A 20,160-nucleotide genomic window follows, 5' to 3' on the forward strand; every position below is an offset into this window, starting at 1 on the left:
ATTTCTTTTTAAATTCTTAAAGTTTCTTTTTCATGTAATTTTGTGAAAATTCTTGTAATAAAGCCCTACCATACTTAAAATAATAAAAGTCGATGGAATAAATTGGCAATAGTATAGGCAATATAATAAGATTTTTTACAGAAAATTAATGAAGGTTTCACCAAATTGTTAAAAATCTACTGGTGTTAATTTTTAAATTACTGGGTGTCTAAAAACATAAGTGCACTTTAAATGCATTACATAGTAATAAATAATGCATTATGAAGTTCCTTAACTGAAGCTAATGAATGTAAACATCGAAAAAATGGGGGGGGGAATCATTTTTTCCCCTTTTTTACCATTATTATTTTTACATTAAAGTTGCACTTTTCTTTAAATACTGGTTAAACCAGTAATCATAATTGTAGTTTTCAGCGATTAATAATGCTCATTTGACAATAAAGCATTAGGCAAGTGTTTAGGAGACGTTAACTGAGTTGAGTAATTTGATAGCATTTAGATTAATTTAACCTTTTTCTTGGAAGAGGAGGGGTATTCATGTGAAATCACTTGAATTCACTATAGGAATACATTTTGCTATATTCAAGAGATTAAAGAATGGTACTTCCAACAAGATGAAGCAGCATTTCCACTTTACTATTAAGACGCAAGAGCACATTTTGATGTAATTACAAATAAGAAATGGTTAGGGCAGACAGTGTTGAGTCCTCCCTCCTCTCACTTAGACAAATAAGGAAGTAAAATGTTTCGTGGGAATACACGAAAGGCGATATGTGTCACACTGAGTTAAGAGCATCTGTCGAAAGAGAATCTTCTGAAATGCCAAATGACTTTTTAACTGTTATTTGCTATTCCTCTGGTTGGTTTTCTCAGCAGTATAATGATCAATAATCCAAACACATCCGCTAACTGATCAAATTCAGTGCTCAATTTTTCAAACATTAATTTGAGGTAACAAATTTTGATGCTGTTTAAGTGAAATTTATTCAAAGTATGTATACAATTTTTAAGACACATGCAATAATTATTGTGATTACAAATGCATTCTCATCTTCAGTTTGATCTTGTATGGAGAGTCCCTGCTCTCTTTCCCAGTTTTTCTACCAAATTCTTTGAAGATATCAACATGTATATAGAAATAGTATATAATTTATTAGATAATTTTAGTATAGATTTGTCACAGCTTTTATAGGTGATACCACTTAATTATTTTAAATTTCCTCTTTCTATATCAGATTTTACTTCTATTACACGTTTCACTTTCTTGAAGAAATTTAGCATTACATTTATTTATTCAAGTGAAAGAAATGCTAAAATTTACATTCACTAGATTGGTATTTGCTAGAAAACTATACTTACTGACTTATTTTAAATATGAAAGCGTTATGATTATTCCAGTTTACAACTATTATTTATTACAATAAATATTGCCGATAATTCATTTTTATGTCTTTATGTAAGACATAAATAGTTTATTTTATATTATTTTCAACAAGACTGATTATATAAAAAGGATCCAAGGGGCTAGGAACATAAAATCACCAGGTAAGTTATGTTCCAGCGATTAAAAGGGAAAAGGGATGAGGGGGCAATAACAAGGGTTTCTCCTATATAAATAAAAAGGCATCCCTCCATGGGTTTGAGGTGGAAATAGATTTTTTGGGGGATAGGGACACAAACGGCAAGGTTCCAAAAATAAGGTGCGTCTGAAGTCGGATTTGAAAAAATGAGAACAGTCCTCGCCCCATCAGAAGAAATGAAGGCAAAAAAAAAATCTGTCCAAATCAAAGATGTGTATGAAAAAAAAAAGATAGAAAATTGCTATGTCGTCCTCCAATTCTATGAAAGAGATTTCGAATACAAAAGAGCGATACTTTTTGTTAAAATGAGAGATGGAAAGAGAAAGTAAGCTCGCGCCGGGACACGTGGCTGAAAGGATCGTTTGGCGGATGTACGACCGAAAATCGAACAGCCGGGGACTGGATGACTTTTTTTTTCTCCCGCTTTTTCTATTATTATACTCAGCATTTATTTGATTCAAAGCAGAGGATGCTAGATGTGCTTCTATTGAAAATAAGGCACGCGACAGAAAAGTTGACGATGCCACATCTACTTTCAAGAAAGGAATATAAAAATAAAATGATGAAAAAAAATATCTTTGCCTCTCTCAAAGGCAGACGATTCCCCGCGATTTGAATTTTTAAAGAAGTTGAATGTAGGTCTGTACCTTTTTTTCCGAGTAATGAAGTGGAGGAGATTCGCACCTGGTTACAGTTTTCTTATTCTTTTGTGTGGTTTTGATTTTTTTGTCCATTTCTTATTTAAATCGATTTATAACTATAACCATACCCCGAATACATGATAAATTTTCATCCCCTTTCCTACTTTTAACTGAAAAGCGTGAATAGAATAATATTTTATAGACCTTGCCCATGTTAAAAAAATAAATAAATAAAATTGAAAAAGGCTTTCGCGGCACGTGCTGGTTTGAAAATTGTAACTTGGATCACCTTACATTTAAGAGACTTTCCGAATTTCTTCTAGGTAATATTTCTTAATAATATAGAAGCTTCTGAAAACTTGCTAGTTTTTCAAAAAAAAATTTAAATATGAAAAGAAAAAAAAAAGCTAAGCACAAATGTAAGACATGATATCACAAAATGCTTGCCTTTACCTAGTATTTCAAATAAAAGTTATATTGTTTTGTTTTTCGTTATATTTAAGGACGGCAAATTAAATTTTCAAGATATTTAATTCGATTTTTGAATTATGCTATTTTTTGTATAATGTGCACTTGTAAAACGCATTGATTAATATTTCTGCAATGAAGGTCACGGGGCCGAAAGACGACAATTCACATTACAGTAATAATTTACTGGCATTATTCATTTACAAAGAAAAACAACTCAGAGCTAAAAGAAATGCTATGTATCAATCTTTAAAAAAGATCATAGACTCTACCATTCTTTACTTATGCAATTTAATTTAGACATCAGAATTAGTTTATTACTTTTTGGTTGATTCTAAAAAACTCATTCAATGTCAGTGCACCAATTGTTATAAAAAAAGAAATCACTATCAGCCATTTTTTTTTTAATTCTTACTTAAAATAGTGAGAGCTCATATTTAGAGTATGTCACAACATGAACAAAAGATGCGCTTTCACCATGATCAAATAGTACTACACATTTATGATTCATTCCCTCAAGAATACAAATTTATGATTGTCACTGGATGCCATGACGCCAACTTAACTGGTCCATTTCAGTAAAAAATATGTGTGATTAAAATGAGCAGCAGTGTTACAAACAATTTTAGAAATGCCCCATATTCATTTAATCCCATCCTTCGAGCACAGTATATATGCGTTTTGTTATTACAATGTTTTACAATAGCATAATTATTGATATATTACTTATGAGAGAAAGTAGAAACGTATATTTAGCAGAAAATGTGAATTTATTTATCAGTTTTCACGAATACTTTAAAATTAGGATGTTTACAGAGAAATTCGTTTCCAAATTTTAAAATGAATCACAAATTAAAAAAAAAAAAGAAATTCAGTAATATGCGTACAGTATCACGGATGCCTTTATTGATATCAATCATCCTTACCACCTGCAGCAATAATATACTTGAATCTGAAACTGATTCTCTTCAAAAGCATGGAGAAACATAATCTTAAATGATACAACACCCCAGCCAAATATTTCTATTTGCATCACTGACACACATTTTCAGCCTGTTCTACTTGCAGCCCGAAAGGTATTCGTGAGTGAAATCAGCAAAAAGGCCAGGAATGCCATATGTGTTGACCACTTAACAATCAATAAAAATTGTTTAGGGACGAAATCCATCCATAACTCACTCACGATTCGACGAAAGCTCTGATCCAACAAAATGATTACCTGCTGAAATCCCTGAATATCGTTATCAGAGACTGAGATCTCCGGCTAATCATTTTCGGAACGCGCCAGGAGCAGGGACTAGAAGTCATGAGCCACCCATGGATGAAGTGACCACTTCTCGCCTCGGCTCAGCACGAGATTAGAATTAGGGTCTATTAGAAGAGAGGGATGTTCAAGTGCGTGCCCATAGTGCCCCGGTGCGGTGAGTTGACCTGTTTCGATGGAAAGGCCAACTTGATTACGGAGATTCCGCCTGCAGAAATTAAAAGGTGTATTTCTAGGATTCCCTACCGCTTTCCTTTTTCCCCCAAGAAAGGAAATCTCGTCTTGGGTTTCTTGTGTAGGATTTGTAGTTCAGTTGTTATTTTAAATCTTTTAAAATTTACTTCGTATGAATATTAAAAATCATCGAAAAAATTTCAAATTTTCATTTATTTTTGTTTTGAGAATCAATATCTGAGTTTTGGTTCATTTCTCGAGAATTTACTTGAAATTTCCATAAATATTCTGAATAAAGATTTAGAAGTAATAAAAATCTTTTTTTTTTCTCTCTTTTTTTTTCTAGGTCTATTCAATACAAGAAAACACAGCGGTATTCTCACTAATGATAACTTGTGAGCAGACATAAAATTCAGTATTTTAAGCAACGTAATTAACCATAAATTAAACAGTGTAATGCTAGCGATAATCAGTAATAATTAAAACACACATGTTGACTTACATTTTTAAATAAAAAAGCATGAATAAATATTTCCCCCTTAATTTAGAATATTGATAAAAAAGGGAGAGGATTTTATATGAGCATTATTAAAATTTAAAAGTGAAAATTTATCAAAATTGAAATAATATTATAAAGTTATATATTTTACAGTTTGTAAAAGAGCGAAAGAGGAAGTATAACAGAGTTTTGTGGTTAAATTATTTTCAGTAACTTCCAGTTACTTTCTAGAACTCCAGTTTAACTAGCACATCAGCATTCATATTTGGACGAATATTATAAAAATACATTCAGAAAAATGGATATTGCTTTATTTTTTTGGCTAAGTAAATCTTTGTAATGATTTAAACTTTCTATAAAATACTACGTATAATACTATGCATACAAAATTTACTACTCATTCTAAACACTATACATACTAACTTTTACAAATGCATCATTTCCAAAAGTTATATACATACTAACTTTTAAAAATGATGGTAGCATGATTATTTAGCATTATCTTATAAAATATCTTCTCGCAATTGCTCTAAATGTTGTCATGTAAATTGTTTAATTAAATACCAAGCAATATGTGTTACATACTGAATGATAAAGTAAGACATGATGCATAATTAATAACAGTAATTCGGAGGGGAAAAAACTATGGTTTAGTTTCTTATACATTTTTAACTTTCTTTCCTTTAAAATAAATAATCGCTTTAATAAACAAATTAATTACTTGGAAATCTGTCTGATTATTAACGAACACATGGTAAAGAATAGCATCTTTGCAAAATATTCGATATATTGCCATTTTTTAAAGAATATTTTAAATATCTAACAATGCAATACGTAGTACATTTTCAATTTCAAACAACTCAAAAAGACATGCTAAAAGTCATATATCAAAGTCATTAAATTATAATATTTGTCAAAATGTATAATAAAGCTGCAAGAATGTTATAAAAAAAAACTCAAAACTTCTTCACTGTTGGAATTGATGCAAAAAAAAAAAAAAAAAAACCAGAAATCTAAGTGTATTCTTTTCTTTTTGGCATAATATAAAATGTAAATGGGAAGAAAATTAAAAAAAAATTATTTTACAATTCTTTTTTTATTAATAAAACTGTTACAAAATCGGGGTAATAAGATAAGAGCTCAGGAGAATACTTCGAGAATTAGTAAAATGTGGATGTAAAATCACAATTATTTATTCAAACTAATTCAGTTACGTCAAACTAAGTTGCATTACGCTTGCTCACATTTGATTGCAAATATCTAGTCAAAAATCTGTACTATTAACTACAATTTACTTCGCATATTGCTCATCAATTTATTCTATTTAAAGTGTGCATGCCATTTAAAACAAATGCCTACGTACGAAGAGTGTGAATTTCATGTTTAAATGTGCCATATTCCCTATCATGGAAAACAATTCTCTATATGAAAAGGGAAGGAAAAATCCCTTTTCTTCATCTCTAAACTAGTATCCCTATATTCAACTCACAGTAAGAGGGGGCAGCTGGTTTTTTTCATAAGCCACTACTAAAATTCGGACTCTCACGATTCGCGTTCTTGGGTAATTTGCAGGGACAATGAGGTCAATATGTGGGAACATCCGTTCCTGAGAGAGAGAGGGATTATCGGCTATTAATTTTCGTAATGGATGGAGACCTCTCGACCCTGGTGTTGTGGTTTACATGTTGCCGATCGGCATGCACCACTTCGATCTCCCCGGGGTAAATCGATCTCATAAACGAGGTGATTAGTTGTGAAATGCCATAAATATTGTTTTGAAAATGCACTTGTACGTAGTTTTGGCATCTCGTATATGAAATATTTCTGAAAAGTGTAATATTTTCTATTATATAAAAGTCCGTGAAAGTTACTAAACTTTTCATAATTTTATTTAAATATTGGGCTTATTTTAATCCGAAGAAGGCGATGATAAGTTATTTCATAAGACAATCATAATGCATTTATGACTGATTATATGTGCCATAATACAAAGACTCAAAAATAATACTCGTATTCTTAAGAGGAAGAAAGACACTTTCTTCATTTGTAAGTAAATTTCCTGTATTATTCAACTCGCCATAGGAGGTAGCAGCTGGTATTTTTTCCATGAACCATCACTAAAATTTGGACACAGAATTCTCTTTTATGATTAACTTTGTTTATATATAGAAAAAGAAGTAATAAGTTATCATTTCATAAAATAATCATAATACATTTGTTATCATACATTTCAATTTTGGTTCCGTATTGACAATACATTAACTTCGATCCTGCATTTGTAGCTTTTGGAAAATACAGTTAAAAGGTTGGATAGCCAAGTTCGACTGTGTTCATTTGTGAATAGTATTTTATGATACTCCAAATTTGAATCAATTTGTCGGAATGACAATTTTTTTTTTATGTTTTGCTCAGAATAATTTCTTTACTGCATACAGATGTCATTTTTTTGTCGATCAAGTCATTTCTTATTAGACCACTTGTAACAATTATGCAAAATACTTTTTAAAGATCCGTTTAAGATCATGGAGATGTCTTTTGGATGATTATCTTTAAGTTTTTTATCCAAAATTTTGCTTATCTCTTCTTTTGAAATCTCTAACTCTAGAGCATTTTGTCGAATTTATAAGAACATCGATTTGCTAATCGAAAACAAGCGAAAAAATTATTTCAAATTAGTAAAAATCAGAAAAGCAAATAATAATTATTTTAAAGAAATGTAAAAGCATAATCGTCTGCTGAAAAAAATATTTCTAATTCTAGTAAAATCAGACGATATCAATATTTACGAGACAGACGGTTTTTAATTGTTTTTACACAGTTTTTATGATATTTTTTATAATAAAAACCGAATAATTTAATTAAAAAATATATATGAGCCATTTCCGAAAATACATGAAAAGTATTTTAGCGTGAAATGCCCTTTTTTTGATCTGCGTCTATACTTTTTTCCCATTAATCCAGATGGAAATTTTATTAATTACCAAATTGATTGGATATTCAACTGTCAAATTAATTTAGGTATTTGATTATATAGCCAATTTATCAGTAAATTATATTGAAGAAAAAGCCATTCTTGTAATAACATATTTAATTATTGTTAGACAGCCAGTAATAAGGATAAAAATAAAATTGTTATTAAATTAAGTACAAATTTCCTTAATTTGCATAAAAAACTATATTTCGCAAAATAGCAGAAAAAAAACATTAATATCGCAATAATACATACATTAAAAAAGATATGAGTAGTAAAAGCCGTTTATGTCAAATAATCAAAAAGCATTCCGGTATCAGATTAACATAAAAGCATGGAGGGGAGATGAGAATTAAAAATTCACTGAAGTGTTTTAAACTTTGACAGCTTCAATTATTTTATGTTTAATGTAATTTGTTTGCTAAAAGCTTTAGTTCTTTCCATCAGAATATAAATGAAATATTTTATCATACTGAATTTTAGAATGTAGCATTTTTTATTTTATTTTATTAGCTTTAAATCCTTTACGCTGGCTTCAAAATAATGGGAAGATTAAATGATATACAGAAACTTGTCCGCGATTTTTGCAAACCATATTTTTAAAATTCTATTATGTTCGAAAGTCTTTCAAACTATTTTTGTCATGGTTTAGCCAAATTTACCACACATAAAGGGGGGGGGGCGATACTACGGAAAAGTTGCCGTTCTATCCCACAAACAATTGAATTTACTGAAAGCATTATAAAAGAAATTGATGGTTTTGAATGCCTTTAAAAATAATAGCAATTCTTGCGAAAAAATGGATAATGATTATATCGAAGTTTTTGTTTCAGGAGAAACATTTCTGTATTATTAACACTTAATGTTTACGAAAATGATTCCTGAATATTGCGTGACTGTAGCTATTCAGGTTTAAGTTTAAGCTTTGTCTTACGTATTATACATAAAACAGTATAATTTTGCTCACTTACTGTGCATCATTGTTGTAAGGTTTTTGGAAGCATTCAAACATGATTATAAAAATAAATGCAGGTTAGGTGGTAAAGTGAGTGTTTTTATTTATTGAAAACAAAAGTAGGTCAAATGAAGGAATGTAAGTATTTTAGTTTATTTTGATTAAAGCTGAATCGAGCCGAAAAGTATCAGACAAATGCTTACTGCAGAAAATAAAACAGATTTAAATAAAGGAACTTTTTTTTGATAATTTTCATTTCATAATTTATTTCTTTATATTAATAATCAGTACATTGGAATTCCAAATTAAAAAATATAAATATTTTGTCAAAGTTTTGAAGAAATAATTGTTGCATTTATCCACTTAACAAACAACAATCATGTTTCACACTCATATGATCGTTAACATGAATCGGTATAGGAACTACGAAACCTGCATTGAAAAAAAGGAATGGAAAGTTTTCATTCATTCATTCATTCATTTTAAAGTAAAATTAGTTTCATTTTAAAAGAAGTTTCCTTCTTATAGTATAATGTCATATTTGAAAATTAGTAGTTGATTCGCTCAATGATAACCGGCAATTTATGGAAATGAATTAAATATTTTATTCGATCAGAATGTGAGTACTTTTGTTTCAGCCAATACAATTTGTAAGTAAAAGATTTTTAAAAAATAAAATAAAATAAAATAAATCTTTTCTCATTTTTATCGATTTCCAGCGATGAAAATTATAATGAATCACTGACTTGAATTGGTAAAGTATATTTCAATTTCTTTAGCCCTTTTTTTTAAAATTAGCTTCTGGTTTTCTTTTGATATATTTCCCACAGTAAAAAATTCTAGAATCTTGACTATTTATTCCAAATCTAAAGATATCCTATGTCCAATTTTTCGGTTCTTTTTTATTTTATTTTCCGTCTTAGTAATAATTCATCTGTTACAAATTTCAGGTCAAATGAACTTCCGATGAAATCTGGAAAATCTGAATATTTTCTTCAAATATATCAATGATAGTTAGTCATTTATGATGCTAAGATGCTAAATCATTCTTGCCAAATATATCAACAAGTCATTTACATCATAAAAACGTTGATTATGATTCATAAAATAGCCAAGTTTTACAAAATCATGTTTAGAGACAACAAATAACAATGTCTTAATCTGGTAATATTTTTCAATATTTACATTTATCTCAGTTAATTATTTCGTTTAAATAAATATTTTTCGTAATGTATGTATTCGTTTATGTATGTATTTTAAAAATACATGTAGAGACAAGGAAGAAAAAAAATATGAAGCAGGAAATCTCCTCCTAAGACCAATATAAATGTCTCTTCCAATTATCTTTTAATTTAAAATGAATTATATTTAGCATTTTTCAGCTTATTTCAAATTAGAGTAGGAGAAGGAAACTAAGATTTGAGTCAATACTTAATCTGTTACATATTTAATTAACATATAATGATATTCAACTGCAAATAATTTTACATTATTAATGAAATGCTCATGACAATCGAGCAAGCTATTTAACATTTTTTTATTCCACAATTGTAGAAATAACCGAGAAAAATCGTAAAAACTAAAGGAAACACATTATTACTGTACTGAATGTAAATGAGGATATGGAGACTAAGAGCCTGCAATCAGTTACCAGATAGCTCAGGAAATAAAACAGATCGATTTATTACATTCTAACCTTGAATCATTGCCTCACATTCAACTGCGGGTAGATTCGTTTTCCCTCTTGTTGCACATCTTGATGACAAGATCAATCGGACATGATTGAGGATTTCTCTACTAAGCAAATCGGCACTTAGGGTCCATTTAGTTTTCGTCACCTCTGAGATTATGGAGGGGTGAAAGGCAAGTTTCCGTCCCCCTTTCACACCTCTAGGTGTCAATGAGAAACACTAATGGTTTACGTAATGACACATTTAGGAGAATCTGCCTTTTTAGTGATGCTGCATGCGTTGGACGGAGATTCTTTATCTCTACCAGTCAATCTTGCTGTATGGTCGGTTTTTTTAGATTTAAAGACGACCTAGTAACGATTATGGTTAAATGGGATGTTTTTGCATTAACTTTAGACGTGTATTCGAGACAAGCTGGAAAAAGGCCTCATGATTGATGAAAATTATTTCGGTTAAGCACCGAAATTCTGGCTCCAGAAAGATAAGGTAAGTGGGGAAAAAATCATTACTTTAGGATTTTACTAATTTCCTTATAACGAATTTTGTGAATGTGGACAAATGCCTTTTATTTTTGTTCCCTCTAAAAGTAAGAAAGGATACCGAAGAGAGGGAAAAATAGTGGAAAAAATTATTAAGCTATTAATAAAGTTATTGCAAGCTCAAGTTTTTAATATTTCTCTAATAGTTACCACTTTTTTTTATTAAATCTTTATATTCAGGCTTCATTATAATTTTTTTTCTATATATAAAAGGATTTAAAAGGTAATCGTAATACTCCTCTGAACTGTAACTTATTTTCACACACTTTCAAGTGTATCCAATATATCCAAACAAAGAATTTAGTTTTCTTAGTTTTAGGGGTATGTATTGATATTAAAGCTTGCAACTGTTTTTTCATTAAAAAAAGCTTTTCACAAAAAGCATTAGATTTCTGATAAGTACAGCTGATCATTATCCATTAGCTGAAGAAAATTCATGACGAGTTGGACGACTCATCATTTCAGTTCAAGAGCTTAAATGTACTATGACCCTTTTACTTCTTTTTCTATTAAATTAAATAAGATACACTTGAAAATACCGTATTGAGTACAGGAAGATGTCAAAAAAAAAGAAAGAAAGAAAAATAAATCAAAAATCAAAAAATCAAAAACGAAATCACGGTAAAAAAAAAAAAAAATTGGGAGGGAGAGAGGAACAAAAGCATTTTACTGAAAGGGGATTTAATCATTTTTTTTCAAATAATTCTTCCTTTTTTTCATTCGTTTTCAAGAAGTTGTATTTCGTTTACAAATTTCATAATATGTTAACAAATAAAGGCTTTTTTAATTTAAATATTAAAAAGTACATTAACATAAAAAGATTCTTTGCTTAAAAAAAGACAAATATTACTTCTTAATTAATTAATATATATTTCCCAGAATGTGATCAATATAAAAAGTACAATCGTGAGAAAGGCAAAAGCTACAGCAGCAACTGAATTTCAAAATTTCACTAATAACGAAACCGTAGAATGAAATGTTAAGGAGAACTAGATGCACAAATTTACCCTCCTTATGGTACGTTTATTTTAGTGTAATATTAATATCCATTGCTAAGTGGGGAACTTTTCGTCTAGCCCCATGACTCTGAAAAAAATAAGTATCCGGATTTCAGGTATTCGTTTTACCTCCTGATTATCAATTTTTAATTAAGATTACTAATCTTTACTCATACCATGCAATCATTTTTACACACAACATAAATCTACGAACATTTCTATATATCTACCATTTCTGGCCTTTCAATTCATAGATTCTTATTTTAAAAGATAATTATACCTCACAGACTGAAAATATAAATTAAAATTGTATCATGTTTTTCAGTTCACGCTTATAAAAATAATTATTATTATTTATGACTATTTAATTCCACACTAAATTTTATTCGTGTAAAACATTCAAAAACAGATTTTTTGGTAATCTTAAAATGCAGAAGCAACCTTTCTTCTTATGAAGGGAAGGGAGAAATGTAAAAATAATAAAACAAATTATCGTTTTTAAATTTCTATAACAATGGTCACGAAAATTGATTCAGCTTAATTGTTCTCTCTATAATTAATGAATCCATCCTCTTAAAAGCAGACTGACGATCAGTCTCTCGAGCGACAAGTGTTATTTACTTATATGCTGGAAAGGTGAGTAACCCGAAGTAATTAATTGTTTAGCTGACGCTATTTGATTGCATATTTTGGCGATAAAAAGAAATTGATGAGTGTTGTGCCACGCGTAAAATAAATTTTTTTTTCTTCAAAATTTCTGTGCATTTTGGAAGAATTATACAGAATAAGTATCGGGGTCGTCACCTTATTAAAAATACTGCTATTTCATCCTTATCACAGGAAAAGAATTTTCTCATTATAAATGGTTTACCAGGGTTTTTTTTTTTTTAATTTTAAATAACACATGAAATGTTTGTTAATAGAATGGTATGAAAAATTCAGTGAAGTTATTATATCTGTTATCTATTTTATATAAACATAAAATAAGATTTACACAACCTTTTCAAATATATCCCTCCCGCCTCTAATTGGATGAAACATCGTAAAAATTTATCTTTCATTAAACAATGCTTGTTTCAATTCAATTACGAATTCATCAAAATAAATTTTTTCTTTATAATTAGATTTTAATTTGAAACTAACATAATACATAAAATCATCTTGTAAATACTTTTAACAAAATGAATTTTAATAAGAAATTCATTTATAATTCAAAGAGCAATCCTTTTATCAAAAAATCTAAGAATCGAGCTCCGTTTACTTACAAAAGTTCATTAATTGTTTGCAGCTGAACTTTTAAAGTAAGAGGTAAGTGTTTTACATTATCTTTCTATTAATTTTTTTAAATGCAAAAGAAGAGATATTATGCCGTATTTACTTAATAAGGGCGTAACATTCTTTAACCGAATTTTCCCCCCTTTTTCAAACCAAGAGATTTGATTTACACGTACATCATTTTGTTTTTTATTCCCTTGCAACATACGAACTGATTTACAGCAGACCACTAACTGACGATCTTAAATGTTATTGCAAAGCTAAATCTTTTTACTGACAATATAAATTTCCTTTTCGTTATTTATTTATTCTGAGATTCAAGTAATCACTTTTAAATGCGTACAATATGAATATAAGTTTAAGGGAAAATGTGTAGGACTTCTTCGAATGTTTCAGTTTTTTTTTTTTTTTTTTTTTTTTTTTTGCTTAGTGAATTAAAAGATGAACAAACAAAAAAAAAGATTTTTATAATGTAAACTAATGAATGTTGTTGGAGTGAAACATATTTTTAGTAATTTATATAAATAAAGCTTACATTATTGAACTGATTTTACAGTCCCTAACTGCTTTTTAAGCTTTTTTTTAATAAAAAAAAACTCTGTTTCCCACCTTGTCCGAATCTCTTGTTTCGAAAATAGCACACAGACTAAAAAATTTCAAATTGCAAAACGTGGACAAATTTTTTACCAATTTTTCATGATTGCACCACCACAACAGACATTTTTCTCAACAAAAATTAGAGGAACTTTCAAAATCATTTCGAAGTATTTTGTACATATTTATTTTTTATTAAACAAGAACATCACGGTTTAGTTGGTCATTTACTTTTGTGGTATCCCTGTTTATGGAGAGGGGGGGAATAAATGTTCTTTGTTTCATCGTCTTATATTTCGTTATGAAATATCAACTGAATTTTGTGAACAATATGGAATTAAATTATTTCGAAAATATTATATGTTCTGCAGAAAAGATAAAACTAATGTGAACTATTTTTAAAACCAAATTATATATAGTTTAATGTATTGTAATTATAACTAAAATTTATAATTGAAACAATAATAATTCCTAAAAAATCATAAGAAAAAGAGCCTAGAGTAAAAAAAAAAAAAAATCATTCAAATATTTACTTGTTCGTCTATTAATAAAAAAGAAAATTGCTTAGAGGGAAATCCATTATATCAGCCCTATGCATGATTTTTATCATGTTTTATTGGAGAATCTTTCATATAGATTAGTACCATAGTGTGCAATCAATTATAAGTAGCAACTTACAAATTTAAATCTCATGTTGAAATAAAAGCTTATTTTTAAAAGTAAACAACTGGAACACGCCAATCATCCATAGTATTTTACCAAGATTCCTTTAGTTGTAAGAAAATTCAGTAGATATTTAAAATTTTGCTAATGCTTTTAAAAAACGTCTTCAAACTTAAAATAAGTACCTAAATGCGATATGATGGGGAAATATAAAATACTTTTTTGTACTTTATTAAGACAACTGTTTAAAACACAATAATAATAATCGCAAAAATTAAATTAAAATTTATTAGAACATCTTCCTCTACATAATATATATGAATTCATGCCAAAGTAAACTATTAATAATGTTGAAATATAATTTGCAGAAGTAATCCAGGTTTAGAATAAATACCTCTCTAAAGGATACTAAAAGAAATATGAATACACCATCGATATTTTCATGTTTTTTCAGCAGCAGCAGCAATTTCAACGTTCCAACCTTTAAGTTCACGACAGCAATTTGGAATTTTCCACTGCTATGAAAGGAGTGAAGGCCTTATCTCTCCTTACGTCTTATCTCCTCTAATCTACCTATCAGCTTTCGCCTAACTTTTAATCAAGGTGGGAAAACAAACAAGTGGTAGTGGCTACTGTGCGGTGGCGGTAACAGGTCAAGCCATTTTTCCTGCAGAAGGCGGACCAAACTTCGCTTTTGATGAGAATCTTCTGATGCTGCCTGATAAGACTAAAACGTTTTAGCTGATGGTATCGGTTATGAATGGCGCAGCTCTCGGGTTTCTGACATTTTCCCGAGAAATATATTCTGCGAATTTCTGATTCAGTTCCTTTCACATAACAATTTGCTGAAGCTCATGAGGCTTATTAATTATTTTGTAATTTTTAATTGACTGCATTCTCATTGTAAAGGTTTTTTTCGAAACTATTTAAAATAATTCCGTGATACATTTTAAATTCGTGGAGTTTTTTTATAAGTTTGGATGAAGAAAAAAATTATTGCTACAATAACATAAGGTAAGAGAAAAAAAAATTATTGTGATTTCATATACTAGAAAATTTTAAATTCGGCTCAATTCGAAATTAGTTTTTTAATACCTTATTAAAAGTTCTTAACATTTGTCATTGACTCTAATATTTTGTACGTAATAAGAGTTGTAAAATAATAATTAATCAAAAAATGTGTTAATATATATGCATTTTCTATTTCAATTTCTCAAGTGATTCACTTGTTGGTGGAGCAAAAATATGAGTTAAAATTTTTTATGGATTAGTTATTATCTTGAGAATCATCTACACTACATCGATTACACAACATATAGTAAATCTATTGGAAATCTAAATTTTTGTTGTCAGTATTTTATACAGAATATCTCATATTTTAGCATAGTTTCAATGGAAGGTGCTTTTTTTCTTCTAAATATCGCTTCTTTTTTACAGTTTTCTTCACTTAAAAATCTATAAATTGTGTTCTATATAGTTCAAGGAGCAATTATAAAAAAAACATTTAAAAAAATTCTTATCAAATAAACGCATTATTTATTATTTTAATTTGAGGAAAATTAAGTTGTTGAAGTCGTACCTGCTTAAAATTTGAATTTAGTTTATTTTTACATTATTCAGACAAAATTCACAGAATGTTTTTAAAGATAATGCATAATAATTTTTTTCAATTATAATCTAGCTTTAATTAATGATTAATAAGTAATAACAGACAATAATAACTATATTAATATATAATACTGTTTTAGTTTTCAGAAGCTTGAAATTAATTTTTGTTTTCAGATAAAGTTTAATCTTCATATGACATTTCAAAAGTGTATATATATAATGCTGAGAGATTTAAATTATATGTCTTTTTTTATTGAAGCACAGAGTAACTAAATTACACCGTTATAAGCTACTAAAGCTACTAGGGACATTTGGAGCTAAAATATAGGCCAAAAAGAATTATTCTCTTAAAAAAACTTAAAAACCTATTAAAAGTTAACCTAATTTTGCTATCAATTGAACGGCTAACAACAGTTCTAAAAAGTTGGTTAAGTTCGTTTATTTTAAAGCAATCAATTTAATCACTTTCAGAAACAAAATAATTCAATTAGCCTATGCTGGTTAGTGGGTCAGTAAAGCAGTAGAAATCTATATATCAGAAAGGAAAGATAGATTCTACAATTCACCTCAAATCCCACATGTTCGGTTCTCACTCCATTATTAGAAGTCACCAAAGTTGTGACCCCTTCAATTATCTGGTTTCACAGTCTCCTAAGAATCGCCTACTTTGTTCCTTTATTATTGTCACATAATTCTTGATCCTAGAACTATAATGATCTTGGAATGCTGTTAGAAGCTTACTTCTATGTCGTTTTAAAGTGCCCTTTGGTAGTTATATCGATTTTTGCTCGCATTTGAGGTACACATTCCAGAGTTTATCTGGTGTTAATAACGACAGAGCTTTATCCATTAAGTTCTTTATTGAGTGAGTACGTTGTACGTGGGAGATAAGGCGACTATAATCGAAGCTTTATGTTTTTATGTGCCTTTATTTGAGTTAGTGTAAAAACTTTTGATTTTCTGACAGGATGTATCTCCCACTTCTCCCAAACTGAAATATTTTTTATCGCTGTCACTGATGTATCAATTGGAAAATTTCTATTCATAAGAATATTATATTCTTTACTTAAATGAATGCTTTAAAGATATTTGAAAAAATATTTCTTGAATAAAATTCTTACCTTGTAGAATTAATCAATATAGATGGGCCTGCAAAATTTTCTTCGGATTTCTTTATAACTTTACAATGCATAGATGCCTATTTACCCTGCATAAAAATTTCATTATTTTTAAAATTATGATTAAATTGACAAGTTATAAAAATAAAAAGATTTGATATTTCATCCATAGATGTTAGAGAGTATATTTTTATAAAATGCTGCATATATGCATGTGTATAAAACATAACTTTGAAAAATGAGCTGAAATGATGAGTTAATTTGAAAACTAATTAATTTAAGGGGTTAGCTTTCCTTTTTCATAATTAAGCAAACAGTTAATTTTTCAATTACTTTTTTATTCTAAATGGTGTATTTACTGAAATTCCTGTCAATTCAATTGCCTATCCAACGATAGAATTTACATTTGTGTTAGATTCCAAACTCTGTAATACTTCAGCCTTCTAATTTTTATAGTAGATTTCTCTTTAAATGCTCCGTTTCATTCGTTCAAAAATGACACAATTTATTTAATATGCGTCAATTCTCCGGAGAATAATAAATAAATTCACAAACCAGTAGTACATTTCATTACCCAAAAGAAACTACAATCGAAATGGGAAAAGTTGACTACTTTCTGGAACCGATGATTCACCAGTAAGTTGGCGCGAATAATTATCTCGAGTTGAAGCCTATATTTTTAATATATGGCATTTTTTTAATGCAAGAAAAAATACTTGCAATCGAAAAAAATAATCCGAATATTAATCATCATCTAACCTCTAAATATATTTTGATTTCTTTAACACTGTTTTAATTCTAATATCTTTAACGCGAGAATTCCAGCTTAATTTACTACGCATGATTCAATTTATTTTATATTGTGTTATTACATGTACAAAAACAATGACAGGAGTATAAAGAACTAAGTTTATATCAATAAATAATTCCAAAATTGGAGGTATTTAATGAATTGTCACGATGCAAAAACGATTAAATGAATGCGGGAAAACTAGTTACATGATCGTAATAAATTGTAGTTACGATTAGCACCGAGAAAGAAAAGCTGTGAAATCTAAATTTTCAAGATTGAAAAACAAAATACTTGCTTCTCAGAATGAATCCATATTAAATATAAATTTTTTTGATAGAAGAGAGATAAAAATTTAAAGGAGATTGAAATATGTTCGAATATGATAATGTTTTAGATTTTTTTTTTTTTTAAAGTTTACACTGAATATGCAGTAGTGATAATGTATGCACAAAAAAAATTTATTTAATATTGTTGCAACGAGCGCGAGTGTAAATAGAGTAAACAAAATGATAAAAAGTATTGCAAGAAATAAAAGAATATTTCAAAAAAGGAAATTTTGGGATTGGAGAAAAATTACATATATATAAAACTAATATCAGTAAAAAGCTTACTCTTGAAATTTAAAGTGTATAAAGACAGTTTTCATGCACAATGGGTTAATAATTTATACAGGGAAAGCCTTAAAAGTTTGATTAATTTCTAATCAAATGATAAAATCCCTTTAAAGCGAGCAGTTAGCATTCAAGAACTATCTATGTACTAATTTTGATAGGTCCAGCGCTCTGCCATGTTAAGCGTTTTGAAAAGATTTTTTTTTTCTATCATTTACTTTACCATTTACAGATAATATGCCATGTGCAAACATTTTTATGGGAAAAAGATTCATGAAACGGAGAAAAGTTCTGTACAATAAAATTCAAACCGTGATTACATGAATATCGAATATTATTATCAAAAAGGAATTCTGTTCAAATGTTTCAGCTACCTTTGGAATATATCAGAATAACTTTAGCACTATTTGACTGACAGAGTACAATGATTTGCTTTATAACTTTTCCTGTACTGTCAACTTAAATTGTCTTTAAAAATAGGTATATTGTAGGAGACTGGTAAGGAATGGGTTTTAAAATTTTATGAGATAAATAAACATATGAATGCATTTATTAATTGAATTTTTATTACCATTTTATTATGTTCCACAATCTTTTGATTTTTCTTGTAGTTATCTATAAATAATATATAAACGATTGAAAATATTGATTCTTTTTTGTCTTTGTTTCCTAAACTTAGACAAAAACAGGACAAATATAAATTTGAAAAAAATTACGAAAATAAAAAAAAGCAACATATTTCTTTTATTTGATTTAGAATTTCTTGGAGAAGTTTGTGTGTGTGTGTTTAACAGAGGGAGAGAGAGGGAGGGAAGGAGAGAGAGAGAGAGGAAGTACTATAATTACAAAACTTCTATTTCGAGACTGTGAGTGTGAATTGTCAATTAAAAAAAAGGAATTTCCCATTAGAGATTTGCTTGCTTGCATTTAAAATTTAAAAGTAGCAATTAGGAATAATCTACAATAGGTATTCGGTTGTAGCATGCTATAAAGCCACCCAAATTAATTCTTGCATTTAATTAATTTTTAGTAGTTAATTGTATTATTTATTCATATTATTAGCGGTAGGTGACTCCAAATATTAGAAAAATTCTTAATTTATACAATATTTCTTGATTTTGACGCCTGAAATTATCAAACATTTTTTCTATTCCAAAACAGTAGGCCTTTCTTTATCAGTTGAAGATGTGAGAAATTCAAGGAAGTTGTTTATATGAAGACATTGTGCTGCCATCTTCTGGTGTAACTTAAGTTGATTCATAAATTCTTTTTCTTCTTCGAAATACTTTAAATTAGTTTTTAATTTTCTTTAGTCCTTCTTTATGAAATAAAAAGATTTTTAAATATTTTTTTTTCAAGTGGTTTCTTTTTACTCGAAAAAAATTTCTTTTCATTTCCATTTTATTTTTTTATTTTTATGTGGAACAGATTTTGTAATCCCAAAATTTGGAAATAAGCATGAGCATAAAGAAATTAAATACAATAAATAAAAAAAGTTTAACTTTGATTTATAATTCATTAAACAGTGCACATCGTGAAGCACAAAAATGTTCAGGATATTCTTTTATTAATTTAATTTTATTGCATCAAAATAGTTAAAATTTTAAATATAATTATTTATTTTCAAGCGAAAAATCTATCATACTAAGAAACTTCATAAAAGAAATTTTGTTTTTGAGTAGAAATAGATATTATTTAATTTTTTAAAGGATTCTAAT

General features: G+C 28.4%; 1 long non-coding RNA gene across 1 annotated transcript in view; it reads right to left on the bottom strand.

Annotated features, from left to right (window-relative positions):
• Window positions 1–17,128, bottom strand: part of LOC129988913 (uncharacterized) — a 106,831-nt gene extending 89,703 nt beyond the window's left edge. The window contains exon 1 of the long non-coding RNA XR_008785699.1: window positions 17,042–17,128. This is a non-coding gene — a long non-coding RNA (uncharacterized LOC129988913). The remainder of the gene's footprint in view (window positions 1–17,041) is intronic.
• Window positions 17,129–20,160: the final 3,032 nt, after the last annotated feature.

Source organism: Argiope bruennichi, chromosome 10, assembly GCF_947563725.1.
Source record: "Argiope bruennichi chromosome 10, qqArgBrue1.1, whole genome shotgun sequence".
NCBI lineage: Eukaryota > Metazoa > Arthropoda > Arachnida > Araneae > Araneidae > Argiope > Argiope bruennichi.